General features: G+C 35.2%; 1 protein-coding gene across 5 annotated transcripts in view; it reads left to right on the forward strand.

Moving 5' to 3' along the window:
* Positions 1–17,663, forward strand: part of Zranb3 (zinc finger RANBP2-type containing 3) — a 284,160-nt gene that overhangs the window by 131,172 nt on the left and 135,325 nt on the right. The window lies entirely within an intron of this gene.

Consider the following 17,663-nt stretch of genomic DNA (forward strand, 5'->3'; position numbering starts at 1 on the left):
TTACATATTCTAGAAATCTCCTTTTATGTGATATGGGTCTCTCATGTTTTTTTCCCCAATGTATATCTTTTTGGTTTTTGTTTTAAGATATATTTTATTAGTGCCTATTAACTTTATGAAATATTGAGTTTCAGTGTGGATTTCTCATCCATGGATATAATATATTTTGATCATATCTATGCCTACCATTATCCTCCCTTACACTTCTCTTTCCCTGCCCCCTTATTCCATTTTCCTTTTTTTCCATTCCTCTTCTACTAACATTCTCTCTTCCCTTCTCTTATTCCATTCCTCTTTTCTACTAGCAGTCTTTCTTCTACTTTTATGTCATAATTTTCAATTCTGCATATTAGAAAAAACTTACAATAATTTCTTTCTACACTTGGCTTATTTTGCTTAACATGACAGTCTCTGGTTCCATCCATTTTCCTGCAAATTGCATAATTTTGTTTCCCTTTAAGGTGGAATAATACTCCATTGTGTTTGTATTCCACATTTTCTTTCTTTTTTTCTTTTTGGGTATTGGGGATCGAACTCGGGTCCTTGTGCTTGTGCACCAGGCAGCGAAACCACTGAGCTAAATCCCTGGCCCTCTTATAGGTTTTTAATTAAGATATATTGAGTCACAATTTTAGCATTCTTTATAGCCAGTCAAAGCTGTGGTTCCTGATATGGTACATCATTCCTAAATACTCATTTTGTTCCCATTATAGGTCTGTTTGGCATGATGGTAGATATTGTTGGAAAAGCCCTTAATCATGATTCTTGCATTGTTGATGCTACAAGTTTGCCTATATAAAAAATAATTATTGGATTTAGCTATGGGACATTAGAAAAAACTAAATATCCAATAAGCATAACTTTTTTGTTTTTTTATTAGGATTAGTCATAGGCAACAAAAGTGTATACCTGGCCTTTTCTTATTAACACAAACACTGTTTCAGAGAAAGGTTCATCTTTGTGAAAAGCTGTATGTTTGTAGAGATTGTGAAATAATTTCCATTTTGTAGAAAAAGTTATTTCAAGATTAATACCATGCTTCTCAAAAGGCATTTCCTTCTAGGTTCCATTTTAAAAGTTTTGCTGTTCCATTACTTCTTTACCTTCAAAGCGCTATGGTTTCATAGACCCTGATTCAGATCAAGGCATTTCCTGGCATTTTAAAAGTTAGTCTGTAAAATGCTATATTTTTTCCATAATGTTTTGATTCTGTGAAGGTGTCATTTTCACACTATAATTTTTCAGAATGCAAATTATGGTTAGACCATATTTTATATTTGAAATGTCATGGCTTTGTTCAAAATAAAATTAAAGTGAAGCTTGAACAAAAATGTTACTTTGCCTTTCTAAAGTTTATCAAATACCTAAGTAACAGCAAACAGAAGCATACTAATGTACGTGTAGTTTGGAGAGAAATCAGGGTATAAATAATCACATACCTTGTTTGATGCGAGAAGCACAGAGAAAAAGATTACTGAAACAGAACATCCCTTAGCTAAAATGCCTTACACCATTCACTTATTGGGTTATATTTAGAGGAAACTATAAATACAAATATGATTTGGAGAAGGAAGCACATTGAATGATCAACTGTTAGAGATAGAAAAGGCTAGATATTATCCAGTCTCCCTCTGTTATTTTATAGAGAACTTCAGAGGTTAAAAGACTTGGTCTGTATTTGATTTTCTCTTGCTTTTGTTATGTTTTTTTTTTTTTCATTTTCCTGACACTTAGAAAGATGTAGGAAAGTGCAACTTTAATAAATATTCTTTTACACAAAAAAAATAGGACACATAGATAACCCAGCCAAAGTATCCTATTATTAGGAGATACTCTTAAAAGAGATACCTGTCCTCTCTATCTGGTTTTGTTTTTTGGGTTTTTTTTTTGGTACCAGGGTTTGAACTTGGGACCTTGCACTTAGGCAGGCGGCAGACCTGCTGAGCTAAATCCCCAGCCCTATCTGTCCTCTCTTATGCTTAAAGGTTAAGAATATCCCAGGAAGAGGTGAGGGTATAGCTCATTGGCAGAGTGCTTGCCTAGTATGCTCAAGACCTTGAATTTGAATCACAGAGTAATAACTGATCAAATTTTACTCTAGTTTTATTTACTTAGAATTAGTTGTCTACATTTGTATGAGAGGGTAAATGCTGGGTGATAATATACATTAAAGATGTTTATAACCATTTCAAATAGTGCTAATTAATTGACTACAGTCAGCTTCAAGAAATTCCTCCTGTGGAATTACACTGTACTTTTTCCTCAACACTGTCTCATTTAATGTTCTCCCTCATGGCTAAATAGAGGTCATGTCTATTCAGTTTGCAAGTGACTTAAATCTGAGAGAAATAGCTAATATAATGGATAGCAGAGGTAAGTTTGAAGAATAATTAGACAAAAATTAGTGGGATAGATTCTACACTCATGCTTGGCAAGTCAGCTTTGTATGGAAGCTCAAAATGACTATAAATATTTTAATAACTTAGGCTAAATCGGAGTAAGGGAAGGTTCCAGTTGCTTATAATTTGATTATAAATTGATCCATTCATTCAAAAAGTATTTTTACAGTACCTGTTTGTATGCCATGCCATGTGCTAGCCATCAGATATGCATTAAGGAACAAGCCCCACATTGTTCCAGTCTTCACTGTTTTCATATCAAACACTAACCTGGTAATTACAGTTGTGACCAGTGTTATGAAAAGGAAATAGAGCATGCTATGGCAGAGTATATCACAATGAATTAAATCAAGTTACACAGCCCAGAAGCAGCATCCTGTAAGTAATGTTTATTTGCTTTTAAGGAAGAAGGAACTTTATATGCTAAGACCTAGAGCAAGAGAGACTGCTGTGCCTTTGAATCCAAGTCAGGTGAATATTCTGGAGCTAAATGATAAAGGTCTTAACACAATGACAGATTTAGCTAGGACTCATATTATAGAATCTTGTTGTTTGTCATAATGACAATAGGAAGTAATTGTAGGGTGTTTTCTGATTTGTTTTTTAGGGATCATTATCATGGATTTTTATTTACCATTTAACCATCTTTAAATATATAGTTCAGTTTTACTTTTAAGCACATTGCTACTGTTCTGTAACCATCACTACTTTCCATCATTAGAACTTTTTCATTATCTCAAATTAAAACTCTGTACCCATTAAACAATATTTTCCATTCTTCCTTCACTCAGCCTCTGCCCTGAGACATTTTAAAGCATGAAAGGGTTTTGTGTGGTTATATTTATAAGTTTTGTTTTTTTATTTTTTTAAGATAATATTTTCACTTGGTTCAAAATTCTAAATCTGTAAAGAGAATATAGACTGAAAAATTTCTTTCACCTAACTTCTCTCTATAGGCAATTAGTTTTTTTAATAGGCAATTTTTAATATCTCCACAGAAACTCTATGTTTAAATAAATTTGTATTTTTTGCAAAGATGTGTTATAAACCTTGTTTGTACTTTCCTCTTTTGTCTTTTTTGTATACATAAATAACTGCATCTTTTTAATAGTTACATGGCCTTATATTATTAGGAATATACCATAGTTGCACGAATGATAGGGAGTTGAGATAATTTGCATCTCATGACTTCTTTCTGTGAAAGAGGACAGACCTGTGCCTCAGAAATGAAAAAGTAGAAATTTAAAGATTTGAAAGTTGACATAGTTTAAAATCTTGCCAAATAGAGATTCAGATAATGATATTAGTGTAGTGGAATTGTTAGCAGTACTAAGTAAACATTTGAGATCAGCAACTTGAAATTTGTAGTGGAACAAGTCTACACGAAGGTATGATTTCCACAGAAACTCCAGCAGCCTAGTATAGGCCTAAAAAAGCTTAGAATTGGAGTCACACAGAACACGCCGAATCAGCCCACTGCACACAGGAAGATCTGTGCATGCCCTACCGAGGTCCTGAGTCGCGCGGAAGACACCGAATCACCCCGCTGCAGACAGGCAGCCACCTGATTCCACAATACAAAGACGCAGAGGACACCAGACCACCAGACCAAGATACTGAGTCCCACTGTTCCAGGCGCAGAGGTAGGGGCTTCTGAGCCATCGTCCCACTGCTCCTGGTCCAGAGGAAGGGGCTTCCCGGTCATCATCCCTCCCGCTGCTCCCATCCCAGAGGAAAGGGCTTTTGGGCCACCTTCTGTCCCGCTGCTCCTAGCCAAGAGGAAGAGGCTTCCAGACTACCATCCCTCCCACCGCTCCCGGCCCAGAGGGAGGGGCTTCTTAGCCGCCATCCCACTGCTCCTGGTCCAGAGGAAGGGGCTTCCTGGCCACCATCCCTCCCGCTGCTCCCAGACCACAGGAAAGGGCTTTTGGGTCACCATCCCTACTGCTGCTCCCGGCCCCTGGCCCACCTCACCCAGCTCAGAGGAGGTAATCCGTGCAGGGGCTAATAGCCCCCTGGCTCAGTCGAAATGAGAAAACATGTAAATAAGTCTCAAAACCAGACTTCCAGATCACCTAAGCAACCCCAGAGGGAAATGAGATGGAACACTATGATATTCAACAACCTGGACCCACTGAACTGGCAACAAAAGGGGATCTGGAAAAAATGAAATCAGAAATAATTTCTCAGATAACAGGAGAAATTGTGCCCCTAGTACAAGACATGATTAATAAATCTAGAGAGGAGCTGAGGAACATGATGGAATCCCAACATAGGAAACAAATGGAATCCATAAAACAGATGGAAACAGATTTCCAGGAGATGAAAAACTCCATTGAAAGTCTACACAGCAGAATGAGCCAATGTGAGGACAGAATTTCAGATATAGAAGATAAGATTGCAATTAGTGACCAGGAAAAGAAAAATTGCTTCAAAATTATAAGGGAACATGAGAAATCAATCCAGCAGCTACTAGATGATGCAAAAAAGAATAACATAAGACTGATTGGGCTCAATGAAGAAACAGGAGAGAGTGCAGATGACATAAAAAATCTCTTCACAGAAATAATGGCAGGAAACTTCCCAAGCATGGGAAAAGAGCTTGACATACAGATAAGTGAGGCATATAGGACTCCAAATAGCCTTGATCAAAAAAAATCTACACATAGGCATATAATTGTTAAGATTCCAGAAACACAAGAGAAGAACAAAGTTCTCCAAGCAGTCAGAGAAAAGAAACAAATCACATACAAAGGAAAGCCCATCAGAATCACAGCAGACTTCTCAACACAAACCATCAAGGCAAGAAGAGCTTGGAGTGCCATATTCCAAGCCCTAAAAGAAAACAGCCTCCAACCCAGATTGATGGACCCTGCAAAACTATCTTTCAAAATGGATGGAGAAATAAGATACTCTCATGACAAAGAGTACCTTAGGAACTTCATGAATACCAAACCAGCACTCCAAAGAATTTGACACAATATCCTAGGAACAGACATTGAGGATCACAACCCCAGGAAGCAAAGCAGAATGAACCCATCTGGCATGACAAGAAATTAAATGGAAAGGGGGAGAACACAACAAAAAGAAAAAGTCATGGCAATGACAAGTCAATACGTTTCAGTTATAACCATCAACGTTAATGTTCTCAATTCACCAATCAAAAGAAATAGACTGGCAGAATAGGTCAAGAAGCAAAATCCAACAATATGCTGCATACAAGAAACACACTCAATTCAAAAGGAAGCTCATAGACTGAAAGTGAAAGGGTGGAAAACAATACTGCATGCGACAGGAACCCGAAAAAAAGCAGGAGTAGCTATCCTCTTTGCAGAGCAAGTAGATTTCAAACCAACACTGATTAAGAGAGACGAAGAAGGACACTACAACTTTGTAAAGGGAAGAATCCAAGAGGAAGAGATGACAATCATAAATATCTATGCATCAAACACTAGTGCACCCAACTATATAAAACAAATACTAACGGACATGAAAAGTCATATATGCACTAATACAATTGTAGTGGGGGACCTCAACACCCCACTGTCACAAATAGATAGATCAACTAGACTAAAAATAAGTAATGAAATACTAGAACTCAATCGAACTCTTGAACAAATGAACTTAACAGATGTTTATAGAATCTTCCACCCCACAAAATCAGAATACACATTCTTCTCAGCTGCACATGGGTCATTCTCCAAAATAGACCACATACTCCCACATAGAACATGTTTAAGTAAGTGGAAAGGTTGAAGTTATCCCCTGTATATTATCAGACCATAGTGCGATGAAATTGGAGAGCCATAGCAAAAGAAACTCAACAAGTTACATAAACATGTGGAAATTGAACAACACACTTCTGAATAACCAATGGGTCACAGAGGAAATTAAAGAAGAAATCAGATAGTTCCTTCAATTAAATGACAATACAACATATCAGAATCTATGGGATACAATGAAAGCAGTCTTACGAGGGAAATTCATAGCAGTGAATACGCATTATTAGGAAAACAGAACGAGCCCAATTAAACAACCTGATGCTGAACCTCAGCCTTCTAGAAAAAGAGGAGCAGGACAACCCCAAAGCTCATACAAGGGAGGAAATTATAAAGATCAGAGGAGAAATCAATGCTACGGAGGCTAAGAGAACGATACAAAAAAAATCAATGAAGCCAAGAGTTGGTTCTTCGAGAGATTCAACAAAATTGACAAACCTTTAGCCAACCTTGTCAGAAAAAGGAAAGAAAAGGCCCAAATCCATGCAATTAGAAATGAAAAGGGTGAAATTACAACAGACCCAGCAGAAATCCAGAGGATCATCAATACCTACTTCCAGAATGTATACACCAATAAGATGGACAACACAGAAAAAATGGACAGATTCCTAGATACATATGAATTACCAAAGTTGAACGAAGAAGACCTAAAAATTCTGAACAACCCAATATCAACTAATGAAAGTAAAAATGTAATTAAAAACTTATCAACTAAGAAAAGCCTGGGCCCTGATGGCTTCACTGCTGAATTCTACAAGACATTTAGAGAGGAACTGCTGCCACTACTGTTTAAACTCTTCAATGAAATTGAAAGGGAAGCAATACTCCCAAATTCATTCCTGGAAGCAAGCATCACCTTGATCCCCAAAGCAGAGAAAGACCCAACTGAAAAAAAGAACTATAGGCCAATCTCACTAATGAACATAGATGCAAAAATCCTTAATAAGATACTGGCAAACACAATGCAGAAGATCATCAAGAAGATCATACACCCTGATCAAGCGGGATGCATCCCAGGGATGCAGGGATGGTTCAATATAGGCAAATCAATCAATGTAATACAATAGAGCCAAGGACAAAAACCATATGATTATCTCCATAGACACAGAAAAAGCATTTGACAAAATCCAACATGCATTTATGATAAAAACCCTACAAAAGTTGGAATAGATGGTCTCTACCTCCAACTGATAGAAGCCATCTATGAAAAACCAACAGCCAGTATCATACTAAATGGTCAAAAACTGAAATCCTTCACACTCAAATCAGGAACTAGACAAGGATGTCCACTGTCACCACTCTTGTTCAATATAGTTCTGGAAACATTAGCCACGGCAATTAGACAAGAGAAAGAAATAAAAGGAATAAAGATAGGTAATGAAGAAGTCCAATTGTCATTATTTGCAGATGACATGATACTCTATATAGAAGACCCCAAGAACTCCACCAAAAGTCTTCTAGACTTAATAACCAAATTCAGTCAAGTAGCTGGTTACAAGGTCAACACACAAAAATCAATAGCTTTCCTCTAAACAAATGACAGACTCACTGAGAGAGAAATAGGGCAAATAATTCCTTTCACAATAGCATCCAAAAAACTGAAATACCTAGGAATCCACCTAATGAAAGAAATCAAAGACCTCTTCTCTGAAAACTATGGCACTCTGAAAAGAGAGATTGAAGATGATATCCGAAAATGGACAGACATCCCCTGCTCCTGGGTAGGAAGGATTAATATAGTGAAAATGGCCATACTTCCAAAACTGCTATGTAGATTTAATGCAATTCCAATTGAGATCCCAGCAGCATACTTCATGGATCTTGAGAAAACAATCCAAAAATTCATTTGGAACAAGAAGAGACCCAGAATGGCAAAAGCAATTCTAGGTAACAGAGACATGGCAGGGGGTATCACAATCCCCAAACTGCAACTCTACTACAAAGCTACTGTGATAAAAACAGCATGGTACTGGCAAAGAAACAGACTTGAGGACCAGTGGAACAGATTAGAAGATTCAGAAACAATGCCAGACACACTCAGCCATCTCATCTTCGATAAAGGAGCCAAACATCCTCACTGGAGGAAAGATAGCCTCCTTAATAAATGGTGCTGGAAAAACTGGGCTTCAACTTGCCAAAGATTGAAACTACACCTGTATCTCTCACCATGCACTAAACTAAAATCAAAATAGATTAAAGATCTAAATATTAAAATAGAAACTCTGAACCAGTTGGAACAGAGGTTAGGTAGAACCCTTGAAGACATCAGTGTAGGAAAAGATTTTATGAACAAAACCTCAGTTGCCTGTGAACTAGCACAAACAATCAACAAATGGGATCTCTTCTTATTAAAATGCTTCTGCACAGCAAGAGAAACCACCAGCAGTGTGAAGAGACAACTCACAATGTGGGAAAAAATCTTCCCCTGCTCTTCCTCAGACAAAGGTCTACTATCTCGAATCTATAAAGAACTTAAAAAGATCAGAGCTCCCAAATTTAAAGACCCAATCCAAAAATGGGCATCTGAAATGAACAGACATTTCTCAGACAAAGAAGTAGAAATAGCAAATAAATACATGAAAAAATGTTCCACATCACTGGTCATTCGAGAGATGCAAATGAAAACAATGCTGAGATTCTACTTCACTCCAGAAAGAATGGCTGCTATCATGAAATCAACCAATAACAAATGCTGGCTGGGCTGTGGGGAAAGAGGAACCCTGCTCCACTGCTGGAGGGAGTGTAGACTGGTGCAACCACTGTGGAAATCAGGATGGAGATACCTCCAAGAACTAGGACTGGAAGTCCCATTTGACCCTGTTATTCCACTGCTGGGGATCTTCCCCAAAGAATTAAAAGAATCATACCACAGTGATATATGTGCACCCATGTTCATAGCAGCACAGTTTGTAATAGCTAAAACCTGGAAACAGCCCAAATGCCCATCAACTGGAGACTGGATAAAGAAAATGTGGTTTTTTTATAAAATGGAGTACTACTCAGCCATAAAAAATGAGAAATTAGAGACATTTTTAGCTAAGTGGATGCACATTGAGGCGATACTCTTAAGTGAAATAAATAGGACACACATGTGTAAATACCGAATAGTTTCTCTGGTGTGAGAAACTGAAAGTGTAAATAAGGACTAAATGTATAATAGGTAATGTGAAATAGGAACAAAAGGGGCAAAGGGGAAGGAAGTGGGAGGGCTAGGGGAAAGGAAAGAAGGGAATGGGATTAATATGAGAAAATGAAAAATAGGAACAAAATCTTTGTAAATAGGGAGGACTGGAAGGGTTGAAGGGAGGGCTGGGCAAGGGTGAAAAATAAGAACCAAGAGAGACTATGTAAAGGTGCAAATTTCCAATGATGAATGTCATTATATTGTATACCTAAAATGTACCAATGAGTAGAATGAATAATCGATAATGTAAAATAGGACGAAAAGGTCCAAAGGAATGGGGTAGTGGGAGGGGCAGGGGAAAGGAAAGAAGGGAAAGGAAAGAAGGGAAAGGAAAAATGAGGAGAAATGGAAAAAATGGAAATGAAGTTTTTGTAAATAGGGAAGGGTGGAGGGCATGAAGGGAGGGCTAGGAATGGGGAAAAAATAAGAACCAAGATGCATTATGGAAAGGTACAATTCCCAATGAGAAATGTAATTGTGTTGTATACCTACAATGTACCAATAAAAGAATTTAATACAAAAAAAAAGTAAAGCTTAGAATTGCATTCATTTGATACTGGGTTTTTTTTCAGTAGCTTTTGGTGCATGGACTAAGGGACAAGGGAATTTATGTTATCTTGATAAAAATAAAGCTAATGTATGGATTTAGAAATCAAAATGGGGCAAGAAAGGATGTGAGGACAGGAAGGGCATCATGATAAGGAGAAAGTAGAACAGTCAGTTGACTGATAGTCTTGATGAGATAGATGGTGATGTTATACAGGGTACAAATGAACAAGTGTCCTAGAAGGATGAGTAAGGAGTGGAAATTCTCAGTTGAAAAGGCACTGCTGCTTTTCAATTCTAGGTTATAAACATGGAAATAGACTAGAAGGTCATTGGAAGGTCATTAGAAACGAAGTATGAAGAACTAAGAGGGAATTAAAAGTCAAATTTAAGAAGTAGTTTAACAAATGAAAACTTATCTCATAATAATGAGAATTTCAAATTTAGCTTCACCAGTGCCTAATATTATTGATTGCCTACTATATTTAAGACATTATTCAGAGCTGCTGGCAATAAAAAATGAATAAGATATAGTGCTTAGTCTTATAAAGTCTGTAGAAATTTGAAAAAGAGAAGACCTTAGGGGAGCAAGTTTTTAAATATTTAAAGATCTATGATGTTCTAAGGGAAATAGGTTTTTATCTTTGTGGTTTCTGAGGGCAAACTAGTATCAAGTAGTAGATCTTGCCAGGGAGGTGGATTTTGGCTTAATATGAGTAAGAATCTTTAAAATATACGTACTTATAAATCGGTATATAGAATTATAACACTAAAAATTGAAAAGCAAAATACCATAATTCTTTTATACCTAGCAAATAAATTGTTTTCACTTTTTCTCAATCTCTACTTTTGTCCATATATTTGATAAATTTTACACTTTTGACCTAGCCTACACAGAATGCTATATCTGCTAATTTTCATTTAATATCATCTGTCCCTTGCTTTATCACTGCTTTTATAAGTTGTTTTATTTTCTTTACTTTTACTAACTTAGATACTTTACTGCTTTTGGGGAAGATGATTCATATTTACTTTACCAAATCAGAGTAAAGATTTTTTTGATGGTACCAGGGATTGAACTCAGGACCTTGCGCTTGACAGGCAGATGCCATTGAGCTAAATTCCTGGCCCAAGATTTTTTAAAAAATCAACTTAAATATACCATATCAATAACTAAAATATATCATTTTATTGACTTTTGTATTTGGTATTACATTTTACATAAGAAGATACTATGCTGTGTGTTGTAAATGTATAATCTTTAATTCTTCCAACAATTCTACAAGGTACATGATAGTATGTCCACTTTATAGATGAAGAATCTGTTGTTTGGAAAGGTTAAGTAACTTTTTCACATCAAATAACTAAAGAGTGAAAAATTAAGAATTTAAGCCAGATTTGGTGGCACATGCCTGTAATACCAGCACTTGAGAGGCTGAGGCAGGAAAATTGCTGCAAATTCTAGGCAGCCTGGGCTACATAGTGAGTTCAAGGCCAGGCCGGGCTACATAGTGAGGCCCTGTCTCAAAAAAAAAAAAAAAATTAAACAGTCTTTGCTACCACTTTTCTTCTATCCTCTTTCCGTTATTTGGATTGTTAAAATAATGTCTATGTTTATATTTTTGACTAAATAAATGCACTAAATAAATTAACATCCTTATCTAATGATCAAATAATTGTTAATTTCTTGGTCAACTTTTTAATCTTTTAATTATTTGTTTTTATCTTACAATTATTTATTTGTTTTTAATCATCTGTTTGGTCTATGTAAACATTGCTATTTTTTTACTAAAAGGCACCATTAAATCTGTCAACTTAAAAGAGTTGTATAAGCACATAAAATAATTTTTTTTTCTAGAGGCTACCTACAACCTTCTGATATACTTCAATCTAGATTGATTTTTCTTTGAGAATTGTGCAAAGCTGTCATCCTGAATTTCCTTGTGCATTTATGCTCTCTTCTGTCTTCACTTGGACTGCATGAATTTTGGTTCCTAGTTTATTCCCTGATATTGTAAGACATCATAGAAAAAATTCATTATGTACAAAAGTAGGTGCTATAACATAATGAGCCCTCCTTTCCTCTATTTACTCCTCACCAAAGTTCAACATTTATCAGTAGGTATAATTTCTTCCTTAAATATTTTGTAGCACTATCAGTGAGCCTGGTTTGGAAGATTATTAAATAATGCTTCAATTCCTTTCTTTTTTCTTTTTGGAACTGGGGATTGAACTCAGTACCTTGCGCTTGTGAGGCAGGCGTGGTACCACTAAGCTAAATCCCCAGCCCTCCAATTTCTTTAATAAATATAGATCTATTTAGATTGTCTCTTTTTTCTTGTATGAGTTTTAAAAGATTGTTGCTTTCAAGGACATGATCTGTTTCATCCAGGTTATCAAATTTGTGGGCATAGAGTTGTTCATAGTGTTTCTTTAGTATCCTCTTAATGTCCATTAGATCTGTAGTGATGTTTCCTGTCTTTCACTTCTGATAGTAGTAATTTCATTTTTCTTAGTTATTGATCCTTTCAGAGAGCTATCTTTTTAATTTTCTCTCCTCTTTTTTCAGTTTCATTGATTTCTGCTCTAATTTTTATTATCTATTTTTTTCTGTTTGCTTAAAATTTAATTGCTCTTTTTCTGTTTTCCTAAAGGGAAAGTTTAGATTATTGATTTGTATCTTTTTTCTTTTCAATATATTTATTCACTGGTATAAATTTTATTTAAGCAGTTCTTTTGCTGCATTCCGCAAATTTTTAAAAAGTATACTTTTAATTTAATTGAAAATAATTTTTAATTTCTCTTGAGATTTCTTTTTTGACCCATGTATCATTTGTAATATTTGTTAATCTCCAAGTATTTTAGGATTTCCCAGCTATCTTTCTGTTAATGACTTATAGTTTAATTCCTTTGTGATTTGAAAATGGCATGTAAATAAAGAAGGGAAGAAGGGTTGAAGGAAGGGGAGGGAAATGGGAAAAAAAGAAGCAAGATATATCATGTACAGGTACAAATTCCTTATGATGAATGTTATCCTTATGTATATCTAAAATGTACCAATAAAATTTTGTAAAATGCCAAAAATAAACACAACACTTTGGGAGGTTAAAAAAAAACTTGTTAAAGTGTATTTCATGGTCCAAACGTGATCTGTCTTTGCAACTATTCCATGTGAATTTGAGAATAATGTGTAATTTACTATTGTCAGATGAAATAGACTATGTCCATTTGATTCACAGTATGGGAGAGATTAAAATATTAAAAGATTAAGTAGTTCATGACTACCACCATACTCTTTCATTGGAAAAGAATTTCATGTGATGAGTTCAATTTAATATTATTGTTAGCTTTTGGTATCTGTTTCTTCATATTTTATTTGCGTTTGTTAAAGTCACCATTCTGCCACCTTTCTATTTGCATTTATGCTAAATTTCTTCTGAATGCTCACATGTTCTATTATAAGACAGTTGAAAGGGCTGGAAGTGTAGAGTGCTTGCCTAGCTCTTGCAAAGTCTTGAGTTCAGTCCCCAGTACTTCATTCAAACAAACAAACAAAACATGCAGTTATAATCTTGTGCATTTGTATTTCTGAAATGTGAAATGTGTGTTTATGTGTGTAGGAGGAAGGTTGGTCCTTATTGCCCTTTTAGCTTTTTGTTTATTTGCTTTGTGTTAAAGATTGAATTATACAAATAGTAAATGTCTTTTCCCTCCAGAAGTCTTATGTACTGCATGATTGCTATAAATCGGGAAAGCAATCATAGAGGATTGTTTCTCAGCTCTATTTATGTATTGCCCACTTTTCATAATAAATGCACAATGCCCTTTTACTGAAATGAAATGCATTGGTATAATGTTCTTTGCACACATATAATTTAAGAAAATAGGCTCCCATAGGAGAGAAGAAATAAAAATTAAAGAAATTATAGAATATGTAATTTAATATGTAAAATAGATGAATAATTACTCTAGAAGACAATTTAAGTGTGAAACAAAAATGCTTATACATTGCATTATATGGAATATAAGACTCCATTGATTATCCTGTGCACTATTATTTTACATACCACCAAGGAAGAAAACTGCAGTTAAACTGATTTGGAATAAATGTAAATCATAATACTAATGATAATTGGTGTATATGTAGAATCATTGTAATTCTGTACAGTTACGAGCTAATACAGCTATGTGGATTTGCAGTTCAGCTATAATGTTAGTACCGTGATTTTCTGAAGTGGTGCACCACTCTGGATTGTTTCAAACAAAGCAAAGTACAGCATCTGTTTGAGTTAACGTCATTTACACTTCCTAGAAAATTCATTATACTATATTAAAACTGTACCCCCAAAATGCTTTCTCTCTATAACCCTGAATTTTTGGCTCTATTCTTAGACATAAAACAAACAGATTCATGACTTCAACCTTGTTTTCTTTGCCTTTTTTGTTCTGTTTCTGAGCCACAGAGACATTTATCTTATCTTTGTCCCCAAATGTGAATTTTTGTTTCCTCTTTATGCTTTATGTATCCTGAATTTGAAGCAGGGAGCATATATCAAAGTTTGAACTTGCTGATCCACATTTTGTGGATGTCTTTTCGTTTGGATTATTAAACCACATGGTTGGTATAGCTTTGATCAAAGTAGTCTTTAAAAATATAGTTCTAAAATTTAAAAAAACCCTGCAGCTAAATTCTGTAGACAATCATCTAGTTAAAGTAAATTTTGCTGGCTACAACAAAAAGTACATAGTAAACAAACTTATTTTGATGGTACTAGGGATTGAACCCTGGGGGGTGCTCTCCCTGAACTACATCCTGGATTATAGGCATGGACTACCACACTTGATTTAATCAAGAAAAGTTCAGCCCCCCACCCGCCCATAAGTATTATTCTTACTAACATCAAATAATGTGCTATAAGCATCCACCTCTGATGGCATGATGTCTTATCATAATAACAATATATCTTAACATCTAATATAAATGATAATTTAAGCCAACAAAAGAGTTAATGAACACAAAGAGAAAAATTTTCATGATTATTAATTCTAGAAGTCTTTTGTTTGTTTTTTGGTACTAGGGATCGAATTCAGGACCTTGCCCTTGTGAGGCAGGTGCAGTGCAACTGAGCTAAATCCCCGGCCCTTCTCTGGTTTCTTTTACCATTGATTTCTAGTTTCATTGCGCTATGATTTGATAATATGCATGAGATAATTTTAATTGTAATTAAATTAATTACAATTTAATACAATTATTTATAAATTTAATACAATTAAATTAATAAATTAATTTAATTTGTAATTACTTAAGTCTGGTTTATGGGCTGGTATGTGGTCTTTTATTTTTATTTTATTTTTATTTTTAATTTTTTTGGTATCGCGGATTGAATTCAGGACCTTGCACTTGCCAGGCAGGCACTGGGCCGCTGAGCTACATCCCCAGCCTAGGTATGTGGCCTTTGTAGAAAGTTTCATGTGCTACTAAGAAGAATGTGTATTCTGTTGTGAGGGTGAACACTCCATAGATACCTATTAAGTCCATCTGTTTGAAGGTATATTTCAACTTTGATATTCTTTGTTTTTTTTTGTGCAGTGTATCAAATTGTGATAGTAGGATATTGAGGTTCCCCCACTATAATTGTGTATATTTTTATCTGATGTTTTATGTCTAACAGTGTTTGTTTTGTGAAGTTGGGTGAGCTGGTGGACATTGCATGTATGTTTATAACTGTTGTCTCTTCCTGTTGAATTGTTCCCTTAACTGTTACATAATGACATTCTTTTCCTCTTCTCATCAGTTTTGGTTTGAAGTTCAGTTTGTTTGAAAATAGAAGAGCTACTCTTGCTTGTTTTGGGGATTACCGTTGAATGAAATAGTTTTCCCTACTTTGAATTTTAGTCTTTTTTATTATTATTAAATATGTGTATATGTTTCTTCATTCTCCTTTTGCTGTTTTTTGGGGGGGGTTGTTTTGTTTTAGTTTGGTTTGGTTTTTTGAGACTGGATCTCACTATGTAGTTTGGGCTGGCCTTGAACTCACTATTTAACCCAGGCTAGACGTGAACTTGTGGAGATCTTCCTGCCTCAGCTTCTCCTGTGTTCAGATTGTAGGCATGTGCCACCATACCTGATCTAAATGTGTTTCTTGTATATAACATACTGTTGGGTTTTGTTTTATAATCCATTTGACCAATCTTTGTTTTTTGATTGGAAAGTTGAGACTATTCACATCGAGAGTTATTACTGAAAGTTTCTGACTTATTCCTATCATTGTATTATTTTCTTGTGAAAAAGGCTGATTCCTTTTGTTTTCTTTTTACTTTCTGCTTGACTGTTTGCCCTACCTGGTATATTTTTTCCATTAGACTTTTTGGCATTGTTGGCTTCATTTTCTCTTTGTAGGTTATCCTTCAGGTTTTTTTGTAGTTCTGGTTTGTTGATTTCTTAATGTCCTATCTATCATGGAAATACCTTCTTTATTTCTTTTTTAAAAATTCGTCATCTTTTTATTTTCATTTTTCACTGCACTAAGATACATATAATTTAATGTACCACTTTTAAAAACAGTCTGGTAGCACTAAATACAGTGCTATTTTTGTGCAGCTATCACTTTTTATCCATCTACATAAAATTTCACAACTTCCCAAATGAATTTTGCATTGATATTAAACCATAAATTCCATCATTCCCCCAATCAGCCATGATTCTTCTGTTAAACATTATGTACAATGGAAGACACCAAACTTCTGAAATAATATAACCAAGCAGGCAATATTTACATTGAGTTTTGTGCCTTCAGTTCAGCTATAGGAAATACCTTATTCCTTTATCAATTTTGAAAGATGGTTTTGCAGGATATATCAGTCTAGATTGGAAGTATTTTTAGTGCTTGAAATACTTCATGTCAAGCTTTCTTGGCCTTTCAGGTTTGTGTTGAATCTGCTGTAAGTCTAATAGGTTTATCTTCATAAATTATTTGTTGCTTTTCTCTAACAGGTTTTAAGATTCTGTCCTTATCTTCGACTTCTGGGATTTTAACTATGATGTATCATGCAGAAGTTCTTTTCTGATTGTGGTTATTTGTTATTCTATATGTCTCACTTATCTGTGTACCTAATTCTTTCCCTATATTTGGAACATTTCTACCATTATTTCTGTGAACAGATTTTTTTATGCCATTTGTGGTGTCTTCTGATTTTTCACTAATTCTAATTAATCTTAGGTTGTCTTCTTTGTATCATGTAGCAGTTGTTAGATCCATGTTTCATGATTTCTTCTTGTTTTGAAGATATCTCTGAGTATGTGGTCACCTGCATCTGTTCTGTCTTCTAGTTCTGACATTCTCTCCTCACATTAGTCACTACTGCTGTCCATACTTCCATTAGAATTTTTCTCTTTTATTTCCATTTAGTACCTTTCATGGACTCTATTTCTTTGCTAGACTGGCTGTTCATGTTTTGTATTGTTTTGTTTAGCTCAGCTGGCTTATTCTTTTTTTTTGTACCGGGGATCGAACTTGGGATCTTGCGCTTGCGAGGCAGGCAGCAGAACCACAGTTCTGGCAGTTCATACCTGCCAGCATAGATCTGCTAAACACACTGCCATGTGTAAGCCCAACCAAATGCCGGTAGGGTCTTCATTTAGAAACAGTGACCTAGTCCTATTCAGAGCCATCAGTTCATCCAAGCCTTGCTTTAATTCAGTGTAAACAGAGTTTAGGCACTAACAGTTTCCATAGTTGAATAGGGTCTGATCTT

The sequence above is a fragment of the Heterocephalus glaber genome, unplaced genomic scaffold (genome assembly GCF_053883595.1).
Source record: "Heterocephalus glaber isolate CG9 unplaced genomic scaffold, H.glaber_assembly_v1.0 deba00000347, whole genome shotgun sequence".
Classification (NCBI taxonomy): Eukaryota; Metazoa; Chordata; class Mammalia; order Rodentia; family Bathyergidae; genus Heterocephalus; species Heterocephalus glaber.